This window comes from Budorcas taxicolor, chromosome 17, assembly GCF_023091745.1.
Source record: "Budorcas taxicolor isolate Tak-1 chromosome 17, Takin1.1, whole genome shotgun sequence".
In the NCBI taxonomy this organism is placed as follows: Eukaryota; Metazoa; Chordata; class Mammalia; order Artiodactyla; family Bovidae; genus Budorcas; species Budorcas taxicolor.
The window spans coordinates 69343890-69351251 of record NC_068926.1 but is presented as its reverse complement, the minus strand read 5'-3'; positions in this window follow the sequence as shown (position 1 = coordinate 69351251).

Genomic DNA, 7362 nt, shown 5'->3' with positions numbered 1-7362 from the left:
CTCTGGGACCAGCCTCTCCACAGATGGGCAGATCTCACAGGCCTTCCGTGACTGAGGCTGCGCCTGGATGTTCGGAATGCTGCTGGCGGAATGTCAGTGAATGGGTCCTTTGAGCCGCCCTCCAGGGCCCGATCTCAGCTTCCCGGAGCTCCTGAATGAACGTCTGTTCTGGCTCACTCAGTCGCAGAAGGCCCATTGACCAGGCAGCCCTGTGGTCGCCAGCGGCCGCAGGCCCAGCGTGCAGCCCAGCTCTGCGCTTCTTGTGTAGAGCTGCAGCGTGTAGACAGCCCCTTGCTTGCACAGCTTTTCTGACCTCACTTGCATTCCTCTGGGGATTATCTGGCCCATTTTCTAGATAGGATGGATACCCCGAGGCCAGCAAGGGCTCTGGAAGGCTAAAGCTGCTCTTGTGTTCCTGGTGACCACAGCATCCGCACACCTTGCCGGACTGTGAAATGGGGAGAAATGCTCCTGCTGTGAGATTTCTGGGAAAACAGCCTGGCGCGGTGCTTTCAGCCTCACTGATTTTGAAGACTTGCAAGAAGAGGGTTCTGTGAGTAGTAGACACTAAGGAATTTCAGTTCCACCAGCTGCTTGAAATGAAAACCATGTAGCCCATTGGAGGCCACTAATGATTAGACCCATTTCACGTTCTAAAACTATGTATTAAGAGAGTGTGTACAAAAATTAGAATACTTGAAATATGCAGTACACTGTAATTACAGCCATCCTTATAGGTAATATTTCATTTATTCCTATAATGCAGAAATCAAAAAGGCAAAAAAAATACAATATAGCTCATTTAAAAGTCCATGAATTAGTATGTAAGATTTTAAAAAGTTTACTTCTTTAAAAGTGAAATGTAAGTTCTTAGGATTATTAACTATCTGATATGGGGATTTGATCTTAACTGTGTATGTTGTTTTATTTTTAAAATACATGTAAGTGAACAGTTCTGATACCCGAGTCATACAATCCATGATGCACGACAGGACACACTCTTATTCCTTATCGTAGTGTAGAGAAGTTACTCAGTTCAGTTCAGTTCCGTCACTGAGTCGTGTCTGACTCTGCGACCCCATGGACTGCAGCATTGGAAAAAAGAGGACACTGCTGTTGTCTTAGGCTGAGGTCAACTAAACAAGTTGGTGCTCACTATCTCTGAGCTGTGGCGATGATTCAATTAGAGAGACCTGTGTCCTAGTACAGAATGAAGGAATACAGTCAGTCAATTCAGTTGCTCAGTCATGTCTGACTCTGCAACCCTGTGGATTGCAGCACGCCAGGCTTCCCTGTCCATCACCAACTCCTGGAGCTTGCTCAAACTCATCCATTGAGTCAGTGATGCCATCCAACCATCTCCTCTGTCGTCTCCTTCTGCCTTCAGTCTTTCCCAGCTTCAGGGTCTTTTCTAAGGAGTCAGTTCTTCACATCAGGTGGCCAAAGTATTGGAGCTTCTGCTTCGGCATCAGTCCTTCCAATTAATATTCAGGACTGATTTCCTTTAGGGTTGCCTGGTTTCATCTTGCAGTCCAAGGGACTCTCAAGAGTCTTCTCCAACACCAGAGTGCAAAAGCATCAGTTCTTCATTGCTCAGCCTTCTTTATGGTCCAACCCTTACATCCATACATGATGACTGGAAAAACCATATCGTTGACTGCTGCTACTGCTAAGTGGCTTCAGTCGTGTCTGACTCTGTGCGACCCCATAGACGGCAGCCCACCCGGCTCTCCAGTCCCTGGGATTCTCCAGGCAAGAATACTGGAGTGGGTTGCCATTTCCTTCTCCCAACACGTGAAAGTGAAAGTGAAGTCGTTTCCGACTCCTAGCGATCCCATGGACTGCAGCCTACCAGGCTCCTCCATCCATGGGACCTTCCTGGCAAGAGTACTGGAGTGGGTTGCCGTTGACTAGACGGATCTTTATTGGCAAAATAATGTCTCTGCTTTTTAATATGTTGGTCATAGCTTTTCTTCCAGGGAGCAAGTGTCTTAATTTCATGGCTGAAGTCACCATCTACAGTGATTTTGGAGTCCAAGAAAATAGTCTCACTATTTCCATTGTTTCCCCATCTATTTGCTATGAAGTGTTGGGACCAGATGTCATGATCTTAGTTTTTTGAATGTTGAGTTTTAAGCTAGCTTTTTCATTCTCCTCTTTCACTTTCATTAAGAGGCTCTTTAGTTCCCTCTTTGCTTTCTGCCATAAGGGTGGTGTCATCTGTGTATCTGAGGTTATTGATATTTCTCCCAGCAAACTTGATTCCAGCTTGTGCTTCATCCAGCCCGGCATTTCACATGATGTACTCTGCATATAAGTTAAATAAGCAGGGTGACAATATACAGCCTTGTCGTACTCCTTTCCCACCATTGAACAGAAGCTACCAGAAGAGTCATCCACTGGATGGATGGATGGAGGAAGCATGTGAGCCTGGAGCTGCTACCATGAGGAGTTCTAGCTTGAGGATAAAGTGACCAGAGGAAGGAGGACAAAGAGAAAAGGGGGAAACAAGGCTGACATTCTTGGTGACAACCTTTGAATCAAACTGCTCCTGAAGCTTATATACAAAAAAGTGAATGTTTTTAAGCTGTGGGACCTACTAACTGCACTTTTATGCTAATCCCATTTGTGTTGTCTGCCAAAACAGTCTTAACTGTTATCCTCAGTGTAGGGATAAAGAGCCTGTTGATGAAAGGGGAAGAGAAGAGTGGAAAAGTTGGCTTAAAACTCAACATTCAGAAAAGTAAGATCATGGCATCCAGTCCCATCACTTCATGGCAAATAGATGGGGAAACAATGGAAAGAGTGAGAGACTTTATTAACTAAAAAGCTATGGTTTTTCCAGTGGTCATGTATGGATGTGAGAGCTGGACTATAAAGAAAGCTGAGCGCTGAAAGAATTGATGCTTTTGAACTGTGGTGTTGGAGAACACTTGAGAGTCCCTTGGACTGCAAGGAGATCCAACCAGTCCATCCTAAAGAAAATCACTCCTGAATATTCATTGGAAGGACTGATGCTGAAGCTGAAACTCCCAATACTTTGACCACCTGATGCAAAGAACTGATTCATTGGAAAAGACCCTGATGCTGGGAAAGATCGAAGGCAGGAGGAGAAGGGGACAACAGAGGATGAAACTGTTGGATGGCATCACCAACTCTATGGACATGAGTTTGAGTAAGCTCCCAGAGTTAGTGATGGACAGGGAAACCTGGCGTGCTGCAGTCCATGGGTTGCAAAGAGTCGGCACAGCTGAGCAACTGAACTGAACCGAAGGGATAAAGAGGTTTTATAGTTTGTTTGCTCTTCATAGGCTCCTGGGCACCAGCTATCTACTTTACAAACGTCAGCTCTGCTCTCATTATAGATAAAGACTATGGTATCTGGACATCTGTTGGCTCCTGGCGAACACTGACATTTCCTGAGCATATTCCAGGATCCAGGTCAGGGTGCTGACTGGAGGCCTGTGTCAGGGCCTCATACACTCCTACTTGTGACGCCAGTAAGATGAGACTCGTAGGTTTTCAACACATTCCGGTAGGCCTGGCCATGCACCTCTTATCCTTTAAAGAATACTGCAGCTTGTCTACCAGGGTATTTCACAGTCTTGCCAAAGGCCTCCTATTTTGTGCTCCAGTGAACCACGTGATTGTGCAGGGCATTCCTTTGAACCATCCATTCATTCACTTCTGCTTTCTTACTCCACTCAACCACACCGTCTTCTGAACCTGCTTCCCTTTCAGGGCCTTTGTGCCCGCTGCACACTGTTCTCCCAGAGCACTGGAGAGAGACTTCCTCATTTCCTTCTGCCTCCACTTCTCCCCAGCCCTCCCCCAGAGTTACTAGAGTAACATCAGATAAGTTAGAGCTCCGGAGTCGGAAGTAAAGAACTGTAACATTTACTTATTATCTACTGTATGCTGAAGGCTTCAGAGATGGTCACCAACTCTTCACCAATAATGACTGACATTCCTATTTTTTAGAAGAGGAAACAGGATCTGAGAAGCTAAGCAATTTTTTTTTTTTTTTTTTTTAAATTTTGGCCACAATGCAGGGCATGTGGGATCTCAGTTCCCTGACCAGGGATCGAACCCACCCGCCTCCTGCAATGGAAGTTCAGTCTTATCCACTGGACCCCCAGCCAAGTCCCAAGCTAAGCAATTTTGCATGAGAACATCCAGTTACCAAGGGGCACAGCCATGAAGCGAAGTCTCCCAAGCCAAAACTTAGGAAAACTCCCCTGCTGCAGCCACAGACTGTGGTGGGAGACACTCAAGACAATAATGAATTTGCAAATGTTTGGAAAACTACAGATGCCACCACTCCTGGCTCCCATTGACTGGGTATTTCCATGTGCCAGATGCTTACCACGTACTATCACACTAAAAGTCTCAGGGACAACTCCAAGGAGACATTTTTTCATTTATTTACATTTTACAGGTAAGGACATGGGTTCAGAGAGAAGTGATTTGCTCAAGTTCACAGTGACAGCAGATTCGAATCAAGGGTGGTCCTTTTTTTTGCCATCCCTTTGTGGCTTGCGGGATCCCAGTTCCCTGCCCAGGCATGGAATCCGTGCCCTCGGCAGTGAAAGTGCCATCATGACCACTGGAACACCAGGGAGCTCCCTTGGATGGTCTTATGTAAGAAGATTAGAAGCTAGAGCCTCAAGGCCTTAACTTGAGATCAACATCTATCCAGTCTCCTAAGGAAGGACACCGGATGCTTCTAACCTGCCCCCCACCCCCCCACCAAATGCCCCTGAAGTGAACTGTACAGGCGCCTCATAGAGCTGAGCGTGTTTGGGATATGAGTGTAGAACCAGAACTGCAGTCAAAGGGCTGTGGATACTTTGCCAGACCTGGGCTGCACATTTGATCCAGGCATGTGACTCTTTCTCCCTCCCTTGGGATAGGCCCTCATCCTCTGGCCAGGTGTACTCTGCCCTTCCTGGGAGCAGGGACTAAGAGCCCACCACTCTGGAACTGCTAGAGAGGTGGAACACATCCTCCCAGATTGAGAGTTTTAAGACCAAAATAGCATGTGCTCACCCCTGTATCTGTTATTGCCCTGTTTATGGAAAACCAGAAGCCTATGGAATGTCAAGACTGCACAGTGAAGTCTTCAAGAATGTCTGAGCCACACAGCATTAAGGAAATGGCTGGTGAAGACATGGCTTAAGACCTTCCTTCTTGGGGCTGCTTTGGGCCCCTTAGCAGCCTGTCCCAGGCTCTGCAACTCAGGCTTGGGTCTTCTGGTCCCTTCTCCTCTCTAAGTCTGTCTCCCAGTAGGTCTGCAGGAGAATGTCATGACAATATGGTTGTGACTTATGAGCCATAAAGTACTGGACTGAGGTGAGGAGTTACCATTACGATTCTACGAGTTGATAATCCCTGGGGTAAGAGGTTGGCTGCCAGGAGCTGAGTCTATGTAAATACTATTAGCCTGTGCTTCCCAATAGAAGCTGTTGGTAAGTAGTAGTGGTAGTAGTGTTAGTCACTCAGTCGTGTCCGACTCTTTGCGACCCTGTGGACTCTGGCCCGCCAGGCTCCTCTGTCCATGGGATTCTCCAGGCAAGAATATCTGCTGCCAACAATGCTGTTGGTAAGAGCTAGATTCAAATCCTGGCTCTGCCACAAGCTAGTTCTGAGACTTCAGGCAGCTGATATCACTTCCCTGCACCTCAGTTTCTTTAATTGTAAAATGGGACTAAATAGTCTCTGTTGTTGTTTAGTCGATAAGTCATGCTGGACTCTTTTGTGACCCCATGGACTGTTAGCCCATCCATGGCATTTCCCAGGCAGGAACACTGGAGCGGGTTGCCATTTATTTCTCCAGGGAATTTTCAAGACCCAGGGATTGAACTTGAGTCTCCTGCATTAACAGGCAGATTCTTTACCACTGAGCCACCAGCAAAACCTTAAAATAGTATTTACCTCCTTGCTGAAAGATTGCAAGAGATGGTGTGATGGTGTGAACAATTTGGAAAACAGTTTGCCAGTTCCTCAAAAGGTTAAAGACCCAGCAATTCCCACTCCTAGCTATCTACCCAAGAGAAATGAAAATGGATGAACCTTGAAAACATCTGAGGTGAAAGAAACCAGACACAAGGCCACATACTGTATGATTCCATTTATATGAAATGTCCAGAAAAAGCAAAACTATGGAGACAGATTAGCTGTTGCCAGGGACTGGGGGAGGAATGATGGGGAGTGACTGGTAAGGATAGGAATGAACTTCTTTTTGGAGTGATGAAAACGTTCTAAAATTAGGTTACGGTGATGGCTGCCCAACAATACAAATATACTTAAAACACAATTATCTACTTTAAATGGGCGATTTTTATGGTATCTCAGTAAGGCTCTTGGAAAAATAAGAGAAAGTGGGTAGAAGTCGTTCAGGGCAGTGAGTGGCTCAACAGTCGTTGAGCATTATTCTTATTAATGGACATTGACATTGACGTCGCTCAGTCGTGTTCGACTCTTTGCGACCCCATGGACTGTAGCCTACCAGGTTTCTCCGTCCATGGAATTTTCCAGGCAAGAATACTGGAGTGGGTTGCTACTTCCTTCTCCCGGAGATCTTCCCGACCCAGGGATCAAACCCGGGTCTCCCGCATTGTAGGCAGACGCTTTACCGTCTGAGCCACCAGGAAGTCATTCTTATTAATTAGGTCTCCAGAGGATGAGAAGGCTGGATGGCGTCACTGACTCGATGGACGTGAGCCTGAGTGAATTCAGGGAGTTGGTGATGAACAGGGAGCCCTGCCATGATCCGATTCCTGGGGTCGCAAAGAGTCGGACACGACTGAGCGACTGAACTGAACCGAATAGGCCCCAGAAGCAGTGAGCAGGGGAAGGAAAGGGCTGCTGAATTTCTCTCTCAGCCTACCTCTTCAAGCTGCCATGTCCCTGGCCGAGTCCCCGAACCCACCCCGAGTCTTCTCAGAGCTACTCATAAATGAATGGGAAAACAACCCTCGCCCACGTCCTTAAGGTCTCGCGAGGAGAGGGCGAGTATTCCCAGAGGGCGCCCTCGGTCTCTGCCTGCGCGGTGCTGCAGGTATACGCCAAGCATAGGCTAATCCGGAAAAGCCCTAAAGCTCTTTCAGGTGAGCTCTCGGTGATTGGCAGCTCGGGGGGAGGGCTTCGGGTGACGGCTGCCCCGCCCCCTCACGTCGGGCCTGTTGGCGCCAGCCTGGGGGAGGTGGGCGGGCCCTGGGGTCCGCGGTACCCATTGGGCGTTGCAGGGAGGAAGCGCCGGGGAAGTCCTAGGGCCCCGCCCCCGGCTTTGCGGCGACCAATGGGCGCGGCGCGTGGGCGGGGCGTCGGCGGCGTCGGCGGAGGTCGGGCGGCTGAGGCGGC